The following is a 19,227-nucleotide window of genomic DNA, read 5'->3' on the forward strand; positions in this document are numbered from 1 at the left end:
TTGAAACAGTTGATCAATGACTTCATGGATAGACCATCTTAATAAACACCCATTCCTTAAGTGAATTTACCTTGTTACCTGTGGCCTGAGAATGACAACAATCACGCAAATCAAATAGCTTTGAACATAGCAGGAAATTAGTATCCAAAAATCATGCCTATAGTTCATTCCTTGCCACAGCAGATATGTCAACTCTACCCTTAGTACTATGAAGGTAAAATACTTTGGTGATGTGAGGGACATTCAAGTACAGCCTTATTACAATGAAATCCAGTGTCCATAAACTGTTCTTCTTTTTTTCTTTTTTTTTTTTTTTGTATCACAGTAAGCCAAGATTTTTTTTTAATTTTACAATTATTATATACTTTCTTTGTTTACATTCCAAAAGTCCCCTCCCGCCTCCCCCCTTACCTCTCCTTGATCCCCAACATACCTATTCCCACCTCCATGCCCTAGCAGTACCCTGAGCTGAGGCATATAACCTTCACAAAACCATAGGCCTCTCCCCCCACAGATGGCCTACCAGGCCATCCCCTGCTACACATTCAACTAGAGACATGAGCTCTGGAGGTATGGGTTAGTTAATATTGTTGTTCTTATTTAGGGTTTCAAACCATCTCAGTTCTTAGGGAACTTTCTCTAGCTCCTCCATTGGGAGTCCTGTGTTCCATCCAATAGATGATTGTGAGCATCCACTTCTGTATTTGCCAGTCACTGGACTATCCTCACACAAGACAACTTCAGGGTCCTGTTAGCATAATCTGTAAGTCAAGAATTTTAAGATCTACTAAAAACAAAACAAAACAAACAAACAAACAAACAACAAACAAACCTAAAGACTATTTATGTTCACCAAAAAAACTAATAGTGATATATTATTTTAATATATCATACAGTTAATATATTTGGAGTTATTTAAAATTTATGAGAAAAAAAGTATTTTCAGTATTGCTGCAGACAAATATATAAATGAGACTATTCAATTGATTGTTGTTTTCTATCAAACAACATTTTTAATATTCATTTTTATTGTTACAATATTTTATAAATATTAAGGAACATGATAAAAAATGGAAGGTTTGATAGGTTTTGAGTGGGCATCAGCTGGAGGAGTTGGGGTACAAAATAAAAAGAAGAATGTAATGTAAGTCTGTTTACTCAAAATATGTTTTTAGATGTTAACAAATTCAGATAAATTGAAATTATGTACATTTTCTTATCATAATGCAATAAAAATTAAATCAAAACATATTTCTAGAACTGGTGGGATTGCTCAGCAGTTATGAGAACGGGCTATTATTTTACAGTTCCTGAGTTCAATTCCCAGCAACAACATGGTGGCTTACTACCATATATAAAGTGATCTGATGTCCCCTTCTTTCATGAAGGTGAACCCATAAAAAGAGGACTCATACATTTTAAAAATGATAGACTTAAACACATTAAAATGGTTCTATAATTATTATTATTAATTATTATTATTATTATTATTATTAAAGTGTCTAACTACTTCCTTTCATTTCTTTCCACCAAACCAGCCTTAAAAATCTAATGCACAAGTAGGAAAACACTGGAAGTAAATGGGCGGAATGCTCTTGGATACATGAAATACACACTAGACTAGTTGAAAAAATGGAAAAACTAGCTGTTAAGGGCAACTGTTGGTTGGGCATTGGTGGTTCATGCCTTCAATCACAGCACTTGGGAGGCAGAAGACAAGGATTTTTGAGTTCAAAGTCAGCCTGGTGTAAGTTACAGGACAGACAGTGCTACACTGAGAAACTCTGTCTTGAAATTTAATAATAACAATAATAATAATAATAATAATAATAATAATAATAATAATAATAATAATAATAAAAAGAAAAGAAAAGCACCTATTCTATGCAGAGGACCCGGCACAAAGCACCCACATTGTGGCTCATAACATATGCACAATCACAGTTTCAGAGAAACAGTGCTCTCTTGCGGCCTCTGTAGGCAACAGAGGCATAAGTGAGAGAGAGGGGCTGCTCAGCCTAGCACATAAGTGAGAGAGGGGACCTGGGCAGCCTAGCATATAAGTGAGAGAGAGGCCCTGCCCAGCCTAGCACATAAGTGAGAAAGAGGGCCTGCAAGGACTAACATCTAAGTGAGAGAGAGGTCCTGGGAAGCCTAGCACATAAGAGAGAGAGAGAGAGGACATGTGAAGCCTAGCACCTAAGAGAGAGAGAGAGAGAGAGAGAGAGAGGAGAGAGAGAGAGAGAGAGAGAGAGAGAGGGAGGGAGAAATGGAGGGAGGGAGGGAGGGAGGGAGAGAGAGAGAGAGAGAGAGAGAGAGAGAGAGAGAGAGAGAGAGAGAGAGAGAGGGAGGGAGGGAGGGAGGGAGAAACGGAGGGAGGGAGGGAGGGAGAGAGAGAGAGAGAGAGAGAGAGAGAGAGAGAGAGGGAGGGAGGGAGAAACGGAGGGAGGGAGGGAGGGAGAGAGAGAGAGAGAGGACCTGCCCAGCCTAACGCCTAAGTGAGAGAGAGGGCCTGAGCGGCCAAGCACATAGGTGAGAGTGAGAGGGCCTGCACTGCCTAGCACACTCTTCTATCAAGCTGAGATCTAGGAAAGTAGAGACAGGAGAGTACCAGGGGTTGAAGGAAATGTGTATGCTCCCTTCTAAACTCTTAGGGGCAGCATAGACTCTTCTGCTGTGCATGTGTACATGCAGAAGTCCACATTATTAAATGTTTATGCACATAAATAAATAAAAAACCAAAAATGCTTACAAGAGCCTCTACAGCTGAAATTAAGTAAAGCCATTTGCTTATTTCATATGTTACATATTTGTTCTGGATTTTCAAGTCTGTAAGCACTTGTCAACCAACAAACTGGAAATCATTTGTCTTAAAGCCAGTAGATTATTCCCACCTTCTAAAATCTCCCTTCAAAGGACTTGGTATTCCGTGAACGCATGCGCAGGGTGTATTCAGCCAATCAGCACAGTCCTTTGGTGAGACCGGTTTGCTCCAGCTGGCATCACAAAGGATCCTCTGAGGCTTCTGTCCGGGTCTGGCCTCTGACAACGTTTTTTTTTTTTTTTTTTTTTTTTTTTTTTGCCATTGAGGAGCTAAGCACAGAAGGGTGCGGTTGGGAAGGTGTTCTCCTCTTAGATGAGCTGTAAGTGATAGTCTGCCCTGATCAGGGTTGTTGGACAGTTAATCGAGGTGTGACAGGGTGGGGAATCTCAGGCCCAGGAGGCCACTATGTGAGGAAAAGCCTCCTGATCGCCATTTTCTGTGGAATCTGAGGGTGAATGGAAGGTGGAGGACCGTATTCATGGAAGAGGATCGAACAGGTCAGGGCCATAGAGAATTGCGAACCCTTGGAAGAGAAAAGCTTGGGGCCTGGGGATAGGATCAGAGAACCAGCTGCAGGACTGTGGGTCAGGGAACAGGGAGCCATTGGTGAGATGCCTTGGCGATTGTCCTGTGTGATGTTCAGGATCCCTTAGAAACACACTGAGGATTCCTCCCTCCTCATTGTCTTCTCTATGGTGTGTTCCTTTGGTATAGACTGTATGAACATTGCAGACAGTAGAATGGCATAGGAAGATGAATGAAAAGAAGAAGAGGAGATATTGTAAGAGATTCATAAGTCATTGGGGATGGATTCTGACCACAGATCTTTCTGTTTCAGTCTCCCATGTATTGGGATTAAAGACTTGCACCACCAATTTCAGCTTTTTCTCTCAGTTTAGGTTCTGTAGGATGGGATCTATCTTTGTAGTTTCAGCTGGCCCGGCTTGGCCTGGCCTTGAACTTAGAATCTTCAGATGTTTGAAATCCTCGGCTTCTCCAAATCACTAATTTCTCCAATATAAGGTCTTTCTGTGTGGGTGGTGGTGGTAGTTCATGTTTTTTTGTAGACTTAGTGGTGGATCTTTTTGATATGAATATACAGTTACCATGTTCTTTATCTTTCTGGATAGAACTGTGAGTTTACCTTAGACTGAGATAAACTGTTAAACAGAATTGCTGATGTTTTGTTTAAAAATATTCTGTGGGAGATAGGACCAAAATTCAGATGCCTCAACGGTTAAAGGATGTTGCTCATCATTTTTTTGGGAGGAGGGGAGGACTCATATGTTGAAGGTTGGCCAGTTTTTGTCTCTTTTTTAAACTGAGAAATGGCAGATTGATAACTTAGGTTCTAAAGGAGGTTTTTAAAGAAGTGAGTTAAAGAAGTTTTTAAAACAAGTTGTGAGGGAGAGGGACATGATAAATGGGATACACGGAGGAAATGGTACGGGTAAGTGTATATATATATGCATCACCATATTGAATATGTACACAGAACTCTCTCAAAGGCAATTGATTAAAAATATACATGTTAAGTAAAAAAGAAATGATCTTTCATTGAGCTAAAATAATTTTTTGATTTTTTGTTATTTTTAATTATTTAAATGATAATTTTTAATCAGGTAACTAAGTTCTTTTTTTTTCTTTTTATTTTTATTGTTTTTTTTTTTTTTAACTAAGAAGACTACTGAGTTCTTATGAGAAAAATGGCTCTTAAGAAATTGAAGGTGATACCAAAGGAAAGTTACTTATTACTTTTGGACTTTGATGATGAGGACGATGATATAAAAGTTTCAGAGGAGGCTCTTTCGGAAGGTATAGCATTTCCAGTATTAATTGTGTCCTGCAGTTCATTAGACTTTACCTAGTCACCTGAAATGGAAGAAGTCTTTGTTAAGAGTTTACATATACTTCATTTCTAATTTTACCTATATCTCTCTATTCCTATATACAAGGTTTTGCAGCACATAAACCTACTCTTGGAACTATATCAGCATATGTTGAGAGAGAAGAACTTTCTTGATTTTGCCTCAAGAAAAGATGTGAACATTGTTCGCATAATATGTTTGCCAAACATGAATTTATTTCATAAAACCTGCAAATAAATTATTTCCATTTTTTTCTATTATATATTTTCCTTATTTACATTTCAAATATTATCCCCGTTTCTAGTTTCCACTCCAAAAAATCTCCTGTCCTCTCCCCTCTCCCCCATCTCCCCAACACACCATCTACCAATTCCTAACCCAGGTATTCCCCCATACTGGGGCATAGGATCTTTACAGGAACAAGTGTCTCTCCTCCCATTGATGCCTGACTAGTCCATCCTCTGCTACATATGAAGCTGGAGTCATATGTCCCATTATTTGTTTTCATTGATTGGTGGTTTAATCCCATGGAATTGTGGGGTACTTGTTAGTTCATGTTGGTTTTTCTTCTAGGGGCCTGCAAACTCCTTAAGCTCCTTAGGTACTTTCTCCAGATCCATAATTGGGGACCCTGTGCTAAGTCCAAAGGATGTCTGTGAACATCCACTTTTTTATTTGTCAGGCATTAGCAGATCCTCTCAGGAGACAACTATATCATTCTCCTGCACCCAAGCCCTTGTTGGCATCTTCAGTAGTGTCTGGATTTGGTGGTTTTTTATGGGATGGATCCCCAAGTGAGGCAGTCTCTGTATTCTTTTATTCTCAGCTCCAATCTTTGTCTCTATAACTCCTTCCATGATTATTTTGTTCCCCATTCTAAGAAGGAACGGCATATCCACACTTTGGTCTTCCTTCTTCAGTTTCATGGGTTTTTCACATTTTACCTTGGTTATTCTGAGCTTCAGGGATAATATCCACTCATCAATGTGGGAATATCATGTGTGTTTTTTGTGATTGGGTTAACTCTCTTAGGAAGATATCATCCAGATCCATCCATTTCTTTAAAAATTTCATGAATTCCTTGTTTTTAATAGCTGAGTAGTAATTCATTAAGTAAATGTACCATATTTTCTATATACATTCCTCTAAAGAGAGTCATCTGTGTTCATTTCAGCTTCTTGTTATTATACATAAGGCTGCTATGGACAAAGTGAAGCATGTTTCCTTATTACGTTTGAACTTCTAGGTATAACCTTATCAATTTTATGAGGTCCCATTTGTCCATTTTTAATCTTATAGCACAAGACATTGGTGGTATTTTTTTTAAGAATATTCCCCCTTTGCCCATGTATTCCAGGCTATTCCCCACTTTCTCCTCTATAAGTTTCAGTGTCTCTGGTTTTATGTGCAGTCCCTTGATCGACTTAGACTTGAGCATTGCACAGGGGATGAGAATAGATCAATTTACATTCTACTACATGCTAACTGCCAATTGAACCAACACCATTTGTTGAAAATGCTGTCTCCTTTCCACTAGATGGTTTTAGCTCCTTTGTCAAAGATCAAGTGACTATATGTGTGTGGGTTTATTTCTCTGACTTCAGTTCTATTTCATTTATCTACCTGTCTACCACTATACCTGTACCATGTAGTTTTTATCACAATTGTTTTGTAGTGCAGCTTGAGGTCAGGCATGGTGATTCCACAAGAGGTTCTTTTATTGTTGGGAATAGTTGTTCCTATACTAGGTTTTTTGTTGTTGTTGTTGTTGTTCTTGTTGTTGTTGATTTTCTTTTTTTGTTTGTTTGTTTGTTTGTTTGTTTGTTTTCAAATTTCAGGAGAATTTGTAAATTGCCCTTTCTAACTCAGAAAAGAATTGAGTTGGAATTTTGATGGGGATTGTATTGAATCTATAAACTACTTTTGGCAGAACAACCATTCTTACTATATTAATCCTTCCAATCCATGAGCATGGGAGTTCTTTCCATGTTCTGAGATCTTGTTTCATTTCTTTCTTCAGAGACATGAAGTTTTTATCATATATATCTTTCACTTTCTAAGTTAGAGTCACACCAAGCTATTTTATATTATTTGTGAGTATTGTGAAGGGTGATTTTTCCCTAATTTCTTTCTCATCCTCTTTTTCCTTTGAGTAGAGAAAGGCCACTGATATGTTTGAGTTAATTTTATATTCACCTACTGCACTGAAGTCATATATAAGGTTTATGATTTCTCTGGTGCATTTTTGGGTCACTGATACATGCTATCATATATTCTGGAAATAGTGATATTTTGACTTCTTCCTTTCCAATTTGTATTCATTTGTTTTCCTTTTGTTGTCTAATTGCTCTGGTTAGGACTTCAACTACTATATTGAATAGGTATAAAGAAAGAGGGCAGTCTTGTCTCGTCCCTGACTTTAATGGGATTGTTTCATTTAGTTTAATGTTTCCTACTGGTTTGCTATTTTTTTTTTATATTTAGGTATGGGCCTTGAATTCCTGATTTATCCTGGACTTTTATTATGAATGGGTGTTGTAGTTTGTCAAATGCTTTCTCAGCATCTAATGAGGTGATCATGTTGTTTTCGTCTTTGAGTTTGTTTCTATAGTGGATTAAGTTGACAGATTTCCATATATTAAACCATCCCTGCATTACAGGGATGAAGCCTACTTGACCATGATGGATGATCGTTTTGATGTATTCTTTTATTTGGTTTGCAGTGATTTTATTGAGTATTTTTGCTTCGATATTCATAAGGGAAAATGGTCTGAAGTTTCCTTTCTTCATTGAGTTTTTGTATGATTTGAATATAATTGTAATCTGGCTTCATAGAACAAATTCAATAGTGTTCCTTCTCTTTTGATTTTGCATAATAGTTTGAAGAGTTTTGGTATTAGGTCTCCATGTGTAAGACCCCGAAGATGGACCTCCTCTCAAGTGCAGTAAAGTCCCGGGATGAGGTGGCCAGCACCCCAATGACTTGAGAGAAATCCACACCTGATGCAAACTGCAAGAGGTTTTATTATCAGCTAGCTAAGGACAAACTCCTTCCACTGTGCAGGGCAGGGGCGTATGACTCTGAGATGTGACAGAAGAGGGTTTTTATTAACTAGCTGAGGAATTGGGATGATTTGGGAGGAGAGTTTGGAGGAGTTTGGAAGAGTTGGGAGGAGTGTTCTTCTCTGCCCGGATGTCCTTGGCAAAACTCCAATTTTTGAATCTCTAGCTGTATGGCTCAGAAAACAAAAGGCTTTTTGGTGGCTGTAGAGAACATGGAGTCTCTTTCTGGCTGTATTTTTATAAATCAGGGAAAACAATCTTGGAGAATGTTCAGGTGCTTTACCTTCCAGGGAGGAACACTCTGAGTTGGGGTCTCAACAGTTCCCACTCCTTCTAGTACATAGTTCTGATCTTATAAGTTAGAAAATTAAACCTCTGGCCCAGCTGCCAAACAAAGCCAACATGAGGTCACAGCTTTAGGATATGTAAGATTGAGAACCTCAGAAGCCCCTTGAATGAGACAAAAGAGCCTCTTGCCAGTGGGAGGAGGGAGGGAGGGAGGTTCCTGTGCAGTGCCCACTGTGTGTGAGCAGTGCCAGGCCAGAGGGCCATGGCAGGCTGGATGCCAGAACTGGGCATATGCTGGAGGTGTGGCAGCAGGGCTTGTGAGAAGCATCAGGGAGAGTCCTTTTGATCTGAGTTCAAGTTTGCCAGAATGGTGGGTCCAGACCAGGACAGGTACTCCTGTTTGAAATTTATGTGGCACCAAGATGGTTTCTGGTTCGTATGTTTTTTGTTTTTGTATTTTTGTTTTAGTTTTTTATTGTGTTTCAACATTTCCAAGGCATCTTTTCTGACCAGTTGTAGGTCCTTCAAGTGAGCTAGTGGGAGTTCTGAAAAAGAAACATGAGGGTCAAACATTCCACCTGCTTCTGTTAAAGGGGGGGTCCCCAGTTGAGGAGTTCGAATGGTGTAAGTTTAAATTTCCCTGTGGTGTTCCATACTCAGAACAAGGTGAAGGGAAAAAGAGCTGCATAATCTTTTCTGCAGGTCTCTAAAACCAATTTAGTCAAGGTTTCTTTTAATGCTCTATTCATCCACTCTACCTGTCCTGAAGTCTGGCATATATAAGAACAATGTATCTTCCAATGGATCCCCCATTGTCTGGCTAACCCTTGTCTTACCTGGGCAATGAAGGAGGGGCCATTGGCTGACGAAAGTACCTTAGGGATGCCAAATCTTAGGAAATTTTCCTCTAATATCTTCTTTGCCATGGCAAAGGTGTTCTTGTTCTTAGTGGGGAAGGCTTCTACCAAGCCTGAAAAGGTGTTTACAAAAAACAAATAGATGTTTATTACTGTACTTGGCTGGTTTAACTTCAGTAAAATCTACTTTTCTGTATGCTCTTGGTCAGTCAACTCTTATCCACTTTCTGGGGGGTGTTCTTGTGGTGCCCAGCAATGGTGAGGGCACATGCTTGGCATTCATTAACAATCTCATGGGCAACATCTGGCAATCTTATAATATAGCAATTTGAGCTCTTAACATTTTTTTGACCTTCTGATTTTCCAAGGGCATGAGGTGGTGTAGATTGATGCTGTAGATTACCTTTCTCTTGTGGGCAGGACAGAGCAACCATCTTGGGTCTTAGCGACTCCCTGGGTAGTATGCACACATATATCAGGTATTTTGCCTGTTAATTCCTGATCTTCTGGAGTATAATCAAAGCCTGCATCTTTGAGATTATAATGGTCTTGACATTCTTTATTTTTTTCTCTTAGGGCAGCCAGGTCAGGCATCAGATTTCCCTTCACTAGGGCCTCATGGACTTTGTGGTGACTATTGCAATGTATGATGACAAGTTTTTTTGCAAAGTGTATGGCTTCTAACAGTCTCTTGGTTTCTTTTTTATTTTTAATATCTTCCCCAGTAGATGTGAGTAGCACCTTTTTTCTAAAGATAAAAAGATAAAGATAAAGATAAAGATAAAGATAAAGATAAAGATAAAGATAAAAGATGCATGTGAGTGGTGGCAAAGGCATACCTGCTGTCTGTTTAGATATTGATGTTCTATTCTATTGCCAGCTGCAAGGCTTGGATGAGTGTGATTAGCTCTTCTCTCTGGACAGTCATTCCTTCAGAAAAGCTGCTGGCACGGATGGTTTCTTTTCCGTTGACCACTGCTGGCACCACTTTTCTTTTACTTTCAATCAAAAAGCTGATACTATCTGTGTACCAATTGGGGCAGCCTGGCCATGGCTGGTCAGTGACTTCTTTCTTAGTTTTGATTTCTTCTGCCAGGATGTCTATACTCCTTCACTGGTAGGGAGTTGCCAGCTTCAGGCAGCAAGGTGGAAGGATTAGGGATAGCAGGGGTGAAAACTACACTCTCTCTACACTCTCTCAGTCAGTAAGAGACTCTGATAATGGGTCCCATGAGCATTAGTCATCCAGCAATCTGACAGCTGTCTAACAATGCTTTCTAAGGCATGGGGGCAGAGGGGGTTTACTACTATAGTTCCTTGACCTAGAGTCAGTTTGTCAGCATCTTTGAGAAGTACTGGCACAGCAGTGGTAGCTTTTAAGCAAGAATGCATCCACTGGCCACTTGGTCTTTTTTTTTTTTTTTTTTTTTTTTTTTACAAGTCGACTACAAGTCTTGTCTATGTCCCCAGAGCTTAGGTCAGGACCTATCTCACTATTTCTGCTCTTTTATCTAAATAGAGAGTGAATGGCCATGTCACATCTGTCAGGACTAGGGCTGAGGCACTAAGCACGATTTTTTAATCTTTTTAAAGGCCTCCCCATATATGGGGTCCATGAGAAAGTCCCAGTCTCTTTAGTAAGAAGGGATTATTAGTGAGTGCCAGGTGGCAAAGCCTTGCTTTTTAACTGGTAGCAACAGAGTATTCCAGGAAGACTGACAAAGGACCAAACACGCCTAGTTCTAAGAGCCTTTGAAGGTGAGGTCTGATGCCCTCTCCGGCCTCTTTGCTCATGGTGTATTGTTGTACCCCGAAAGGAATCACACCAGTTCTCAATCTCACAATGATGGGGGGCACCATTTTTGCCTCAATTATACCCCCAGTCTTTGCCCAGGCTGTTGGATATCTCTCTAACTAGGTCCATTCTAGTACTTTTCTTGATGGGGCTTGAGGCTCATGTAATCTATATACTTCTTCCAATTTTGATGTTAAATTTATAGAGACAGAGGCTTGCCAAGGGATTGAAGTTCCTTGCAAAGAGCAGCTTATTTGGAATTTTAAATATGCTAGTATGTCTCTCCACAATAATGGGGTGGGGCTTGAGGAATGATGAGGGAGGAATGAGTTACTTGGCTTATTCATAGATTAACTTTCTTATCAGTGGTCCAAGAGTATGGTTTCTGACCAGTAGCCCCGAATACTAAGGATTGCTGGTTCCTCAATTTCTCCAGTGGCTCTGTCAGGACTGAAAACTCTGCTCTGATATCATGAAGGGAAGCCATGGGGGTCTCTTCCACAGTTAGGGTTACCCTAGTCTCACGTAGAGTGTCTGTTCCCCATATCCACTAGTCATCATCCTCTGGGATAAGGACTTAGGTGGTCTGGTATCTGTCTCTTTCTTGGGGCAGTCTCTTGCCCAGTGTCCCTTTTCTTTACAGTACCCACATTGGTCCTTATCTACAGGTGGTGTGAAGGTCCTATGGAGTTCTGAGGTCTTTTTGGCCCTGTGTTGCCCAGTTACCCTGTCTGCCTATTCCCTCCATCTTTTCTATAAACTTCGTTATCAACTGCTAATGTATCCAAAATCCTAATTATATTTCTATCCTGCCTTCCATCTGGTCTACTTTCTCTTGACTCAGCTACTCTCTCTTCTCTTTCTCCTTTTTCTTTTTTAGTCTCTCTCTTATGGTACACTTTCTCTGCCTCCTTAAACAGATCTTGAAAAGATAATGTTTGCAGACTCTCTAGATGCTGTAACCTTCGCCTAATGTCAGAAGCAGAATGCCCAAATGAAAGCCATGGCCACTGCTGCCTGCTGGCTCTCTGACATAGTGTCAAAGGGAGCGTAATGCTTGTATGATTCTAAGAGGCATTCTAAAATCACTGCTGGGGGCTCCTTTTCCCCTTTAGGATCCCTCTTACCTTGACCAAATTGCTTGGGTGCCTGTTAGCTCCTCCCTTTCCTGCTACCCTACCCCTGTGTAAATGTGTCAACTGCTTGCTACCTTCAGGCCTGTTAGGGTCACAGTCAGGACCATTCAGAGGGAAGCCTGCATCTATTTCATTTGGAAGTTGTGTCAGCCATCCATTGGCTCCCAGCACATATTTCTTGTCTCAAGCAGAATCCTTTCCTTCTCCTCTGTGGTAAAATTAAACTGCAATAGCTATTGACAGTCATCCCAAGTGGACTGATAAGAGAACATGAGAGATTCCATTAGATTAGTAAGGCTAGAGGTGTTTTCAGAGAAGGGGGCATGTTTTGCCTTCCAATTGTAGAGATCAGAGGAGGAAAAAGGCCAATACTGAAGGAGCTGCATTTCCATGGTCTGCTGGAGTAGGGCCATAAGTACTTAAAGCCAGCGCGATTGTTGAGTCTGGTCTCAATAGGCTCTGAGCTCATTTGTCTTGGTTTCCAGAAGCTGGTCACGCCCCCATGTTTCCAGCAGTACCCTTTTGAGATATCTGGGAAGGGACCGGTTGGGGATATGAGGGTGGAGTATCACGCCATTCTGGAGGTTATTACATCTCTGGAAATATCTCAAGAGGAGCCAAGGGTTGCATTCCTCCCTTCCCCCCGCCATTTACATCTTCGTTTTGTTTTGTTTTTTTTTTTCCACTTAGTGGCAGAAAGCTAGGACTAGGGAGCCCAGCTTGTTCTTCTGTACTCAAGGTTTCAACCAGGTGCTCTCTGGTGGTCAACTAACATCAACAGGTGGCAATTTTGTAGAGCAGAAAGTTCTCCAAAATCTCTTTTTGACATCTACAAAGAGATTGTGAGTCCTAGTCATAATTTCAGTTTGATGCTCATGAGTCAATCCAAGGGGAGTGCTAATAGTCTATCCAAACTGCATAGTCACATACAGGGAGACAAACAATATATACAGTAACGGAAACACATGGCCGAGTTAGCAAACTCTCACTTGGCACCCAGTAACAGAAACTGTAAACACACTCTCACTTGGTACCCAGGAACATTAAAAGATGGCCAATTGAGCACACACTTACTTGGCACCCTGATGGGAGATGTCCAGGCATCCCTGGAGCTCCCTCAGACCTCCAGGGATGTCTCCCAGTATAGTGTGCGATTACTCCTGACATGCCTGTCAGTAACCCTCCCCTCCATACAGAATAGAAAGATTGTAAACCATGAATTCTGAATTCAAACACTGCCGGCAGACAAAAACATAGACAAAGACAGGATCCTACCGGCAAGTGGCATCTCTGAGAAATGGGATAGGCCACAAATCCAGGCAAACGAGCCCCCATATGTAAGAACCCCAAAGTTTGGCCTCCACTCAAGTCCCTGGATGAACTGTCCAGGACACCAATAACTCCAGAGAAAACCACACTTGATGCAAACTGCAAGAGGATTTATTATCAGCTAACTGAGGACATTTTTAACACTGTGCAGGGTAAGGGATTTTGACCCTGAATGGTGACAGTGGGGGGCTTTTAACAGCTAGCTGAGGAACTGAGATGAGTTGGGAGGAGAGATGGGAGAAGTTGGGAAGAGTTGGGAGGGTTTAGGAGGGTTGGGAGGAGATTTGGGAAGGTATGGGAAGAGTTGAGAGGAGTGTTATTTTCTGCTGGATGTCCTTGGTAAAATTACAATTACCATATCTCTGGCTGTAAGGATAAGAAATGAAAAGTCTGTTTGCTCACTATAGACAACAAAGAAATTCTTTCTGGCTGCATTTTTAGAGATCAGGGAAAACAAGCTTGGGGAATGTCCAGGGGCTTTACCTTCAAGTGAGAAACAATCTAAGTCAGGGTCTATCACATGAAGATCTTATTAAACTCTGATGGTTCATCAGATCCTGGGCTTTTTTTGGTTGGGAGATTATTAATGACTGCTTCTATTTCTTTAGGAGTTATGGAAGTAATACAGAATTTCTCTGATCCTGATTTAAATTTGGTACCTGATATCTGTCTAGATACGTGTCCATTTGTTTTCCTCATTTTCCATTTTTGTTGAGTATAGACTTGTTTAGTAGGATCTGATTATTCTTTGACTTTCCTAAGTTTCTGTTGTTATGTCTCCCTTTTCAATTCTGGTTTTGTTAATTTAAATACTGTCCCTGTGCCCTGTACTTAGTCTGTCTAATGGTTTATAATTCTTGTTGATTTTCTCAAAGAACCAGCTCCTAGCTTGTTTGATTTTTTTATGTAATTCCTTTGTTTGCACTTGGTTGATTTCAACCATGAGATTGATATTTGTCCTGCCTTAAAGACATCTTGAGTGAATTTGCTCCCTTTTGTTCTAGAGTTTTTAGGTGTGCTGTCAACCTACTCCAGTATCCTCTTTCCAATTTCGATTCAGAGGCATTCAGAGGTATGAGTTTCCCTCTTAGAACTGCTTCCATTGTGTCCCATAACTTTTGATATGTTGTAGTTTCATTTTCATTAAAATCTAAAAAGTCTTAAATTTATCTCTATTTCTTCCTTGTCTGAGTTATCACTGACTATATTTTTGTTCACCTTCTGTGTTTATGTGTGTTTTTAATTACTTATATTTCTATTTCAGATCAGCCTTAGTCCTTAGTGATCTCATAGGATGCATAGGATTATTTCGATATTTTTATATCTGTTGAGACAAGTTTTGTGACTGATTATATGGTCAATTTTGGAGAACGCATCATGAGGGGCTGAGAAAAAGGGATATCCTTTTCTATTCGAATAAATTTTTTATAGATATCAACTCATGTATTTGTTTCATAACTGCTGTTATTTTAACTGTGTCTCTTTTTAATTTTTGTTCCCAGGGACTTTCCATTGATGAGGGAGGGGTGTTGAGCTAATATTGTTTGGGGTGCAATGTGTGTTTTTGAGTTTACTAAAGTTTCTTTTATGAGTGTGGATGACATTGCATTTGGCGTATAAATGTTCAGAATTGGGAATTCATCTTGGAAAATTTTAACATTGATGAATATGAAGTGTCCCTCCTCTTTTTTTTTTTTTTTTTTTGATAACTTTGGGTTGAAAGTCGAATTTATTTGATATTAGAATGGCTACTCCAACTTGTTTCTTTGGAACATTTGCTTGGATAATTGTTTTCCAGCCTTTTACTCTAAGGTAATATCTGTATTTGTCCCTGAGATTTGTTTCTAGTATGCTTGGTCTTGCTTACACATCCTGTCTGTTATTCTATGTCTTTTTATTGGTGAATTGTGTCCGCTGATATTATGAGATATTAAGGAAAAGTAGTTGTTCCTTCCTGTTATTTTTGTTGTTAGAGTTGGAATGTGATTCATGTAGCTTTCTTCTTTTAGGTTTGCTTCAAGATCAATTTCTTGGTTTTTCTAGAGTGTAATTTCCCTCCTTATATTGGAGTTTTCCCATTATTACCCCCTTGATGGGCTTGATTTGTTCGAGCATATTGTGTAGATATCGTTTTTTTCACAGAATACCTTGTTTTCTCAATCTATTGTAAAATTTTTTGATGCGTCTAGTAGCCTTGTCTGGCATTTCTTTTCCCTTAGGGTCTGTATGACATCTGCCCTGGATATTATGGCTTTCATAATCTCTAGGGATAAGTTAGGTATAGTTTTGATAGGATTTCCTTTATAAGTCACTTGACCATTTTCCCTTAGAGCTTTTAATATTCTTCTTTTTCTTTTCTTTCTTTCTTTCTTTCTTTCTTTCTTTCTTTCTTTCTTTCTTTCTTTCTTTCTTTCTTTCTTTCTTTTTATGCATTTGGAGTTTTGATTTCTATATGATGGAAGAAATTTCTCTTGTGGTCCAAACTATTTGGAGTTTTGTACGCTACTTGTATATTCATAGGCAACTCTTTCTATAGGTTAGGGAAGTTTTCTTCTATAATTTTGTTGAATATATTCACTGTCCCTAAATTTGAAATACTTACTTGTCATTGATACCTATTATCCTTAAGTTTTGTCATCTCCTTGTGTCCTGGATTTTCTTGGTGTAAATATTTCCTTTCTAAAATCTTTTCCAAAAATTCACATGGAGAGTTTTTCCAGAGAAATTCAAATCGATAGTACTTTATTAACTATTACTTATATAGAATCCTTTCAAATGTTACTGTTTTCTATTGTTAATACAGTAAAGAGCCCAGCATTTGATAAAAATGAGAATATATCGCCTCAAGCAGAAGCAGATGAAGATATGGGGTAACATTTTCAATATTTTTGCCAGCTCAATAGATTACTTCATAAGTAGTGTTTGTATTCCCTTCACTGGAGAAGTAGATTCAGTAAGATAGCAATACAAATCTGACACTGCTATATGTTGAGTTCAAGCCCAGCTTGAGGTCCTTCAGACCTTGTGATAACAAACACATAGCAACTAGTACAATATGACCACCTGCCTGAGATCTTCCAAGATATACACACAAAGAAAAGGAGAAAAATCATGAAAATAAGAGGGGGACCAACTGGAAAGAAGAAGGGTCTCAGCAAGAGTGGGAAAGTAATGAATAAACTACTGTGGGTGTTAATGTATGAATTGGTAAAAGTAAAGGATACAAGATCACTTTGATACTCCACCATGTATTATAAATATATATATATATATATATTACATTTGTCCCTAACCAAACATTATATATTTATTATAAATAATTAAAAGAAGGTTCTTTTTAAAGTTTTGTGTGGGTAAGAAAAATGTCCTACCAGTCCACTATATTTCTTGCATTAATTTTTTATTTTCCTTTCTTCACAGAGATGAAGTAGACAGTATGTTGGATAAATCTGAAGGTATGTGTTTTTGGAGGTATTTGCCTGTTTTTTAAAGAGGTCAGAAGAGGGCATCAGATTTCTAGACTGTATAGCAAAAGGGGACAATTTTAGGGTTCACAGTAATTGTAGTTTCCTTTAAAACACATATGAGATAACTTCTCAGCAAACATTCAGAATGCAAGATTAGCTGAAGATGTAGCTCAGTGGTAAATCACCATTTAAATGTGATGAGTTTCATCTTCAGTGGCAAAAATAAACAAACAAAAACAAACAAAGAAACAAAACAAAACAATAACAATAAAACCCCAAACAAACCAACAAATGCACCAAATTAAAAAAAATCCTACCAAACAAACAAAACACAGTTATAAGTCTTGCAAATGAAATGTTAGGTTGTCCAGTTTGCCAAATTAACTGCAAATTGTAAAATGAGCAAGAAACCGAGTTTGCTCTTGTAAGGAAACAAGCAAAACCAGCAATAAGCATTTTAGGAGCCTAAACTTAGGCATGATTAGAGAAGAAAAAAAAATACAGTGGCTACCACAAGAGAACAAACCTCTCAGAGGGGCTAGAGAGATGGCTGTTTTGGTAATGTGCTTTCCTTGAAAGTATATAAATTAAGGAGGGGGTCTTAAATCAGCTTTAAAAATGCAGGCTGCAACCCAGTGAAAAGTAGGTGAAGACAGCTTGCTGGCTAGCCAGGCTAGTGGCATTGGTGAGCTGCACAATCAGAGAGAACCTGTCTCAAGATTTAAGTTTGGGCAGTCAGAGGTGGTTCATGCCTTATTCCCAGCAGTTGGTAACCAGGGTGAGGTCCAGGACTACAACCCTGCCTTGAAAAAAAAAAAAAAAAGGAAGTTGGAATGTGATTGAGAATGCAGCAAATGTCTATTTGCCGCCTTCTTATGCATACTTATACTGAAATGTATATGCATCAGGTTTTTACAATACTCTTTATGTGATTTACACAATCCATTAAAATGATGGTTTTTGTCTTTTTGTTTTTTCTCTTTGAGGAAATTGTCAATATTAAGAAAGTGTTATAATTTTGTAATCTCCACTGTATAGTACAAATAAACATGTTTCAAGAAAAATGATCAGCACACCTTAAAAGACACAAAGGACAGGTATGGAAAGATGGCTTAGAAATTAAGAGCACTTGTTGTTCTTGGACAGAACCAAGTTTTAGTTCCTAGGACCCACACAATGGCTCAAAACCATTTTTAATTCTATATCCATGGGTTTTGGAATTCTCTTCTAGTTTCTATGTGCACCACACATGCATGTTTATAAATACAAACATGCAAAAACAAATTACTTAAATAAATAAAACAATTGAAAATTACAAACAACAGCACCTTCATCTGAAACAAAGTAGGAGAGTCTTGTTTGGGGTCCGTTTTATTTTAGCTTTCAAGTTAGTATTGTAAACTTGGAAAATGGAAAGCCTCTGGGTAGTAGTGGCAGCTAAAATACTACCTCCTTTTTGCTCTTCAATGACAGACGACTGATTGAGCCTTTCTCACCCTTAGTACACATGTGCAAACACTGCCAATCAGCAAGGACCTTGGCTGAGATTGTTTTCCCGCTATCCAAACCCTGTTACCCAGTATGCTTTGTGGTAGTCATCAAGCCGAGTTCTTGTGGAAGCAAGGTTCTTGAGGAAGCGTGGTAGGGAGAAGTCTCAGTAGAGGTAGTCAATTGTCTGTTGAAAGATGATTAATCCTGTTTGAGCTGGGGGCCTGTGTGGGGAAGAAGGTGGAGGGGTGGAGGTGTTACTTTAGGAGTAAGGAGAGGAGGTGACCCTCACTGGACTCAGGAAGGTACTGCTTCCAGGCTCACAATCAACTTTTCCCACTTAGGTCTCTGCTGAGAAAAACAGAGAACTTCGCTAAGGGCAGGAGTTTGAACAGAATTATCTCCTAACAGAAAGTAGGAAGGCCAGGGAATTGGAGACCCTGGAAGTCTTCTTGGGGCTTGGGGATGTGAGGAGTGATTAAATTGGAAGTCAGTTAGTGGAGCCAACAGATTAAAACCTTCTTTTAGCTGCTGCTGACTGCCAGGAATTCATTAAAAACGAACTGAAAACCAGTCTTCATTTACCTCTACCTGTTGTTAAAATGGCAGATTCCCGAAATTTCTATGTATAGGCTCCAATTGCCTCAAAATACAGAGGCTCCTCTCAGCCTCAGAAGTGCTGGGACTTCAGATATAATTCAGGTCAGGTTGTTGTTATTTATTTGTTGTTTTGGTTTAGGAAAGTAAGCTCTAACTGAATATCTCAGGATTGTCTGAAACCTCACCTGCAGCTTTGACTGGCCTTGAAACTGAAGTCCCCAGCCTTACAAATGTACCTGGGCCTGAGGAAATATGTGTTCTTTATTTTTTATATTTAAAATTTGTTTGTTTGTTTGTTCGTTTGTTTGTTTTTTCTTCCTTTTTTCCTTGTTGAAGATTGAAACCAGAGCTTCTTGCTGTAGCAGTAAAATATTTGTCCAGCCAGAAAAACTTTATATTTTAGATCTGCTTTAGATTTGTATTATGATGAAAAAAATTGAGGAGTTTGGTTATGATAAAAGCAACCATGATTTCATTTGGAGATTGAGATGCAAACACATTTACTCTAATTT

At 39.1% G+C, this 19,227-nt stretch overlaps 1 long non-coding RNA gene across 1 annotated transcript; it reads left to right on the forward strand.

The window, feature by feature from the left end:
• Window positions 1-3,114: 3,114 nt before the first annotated feature.
• On the forward strand, window positions 3,115-15,986 carry LOC108168536. Its single transcript, XR_001782917.1, has 3 exons — window positions 3,115-3,143; window positions 14,165-14,232; window positions 15,964-15,986. It is a non-coding gene; the product is annotated as an uncharacterized LOC108168536 (long non-coding RNA).
• Window positions 15,987-19,227: the final 3,241 nt, after the last annotated feature.

This window comes from Mus musculus, chromosome Y (assembly GCF_000001635.26).
Source record: "Mus musculus strain C57BL/6J chromosome Y, GRCm38.p6 C57BL/6J".
In the NCBI taxonomy this organism is placed as follows: Eukaryota; Metazoa; Chordata; class Mammalia; order Rodentia; family Muridae; genus Mus; species Mus musculus.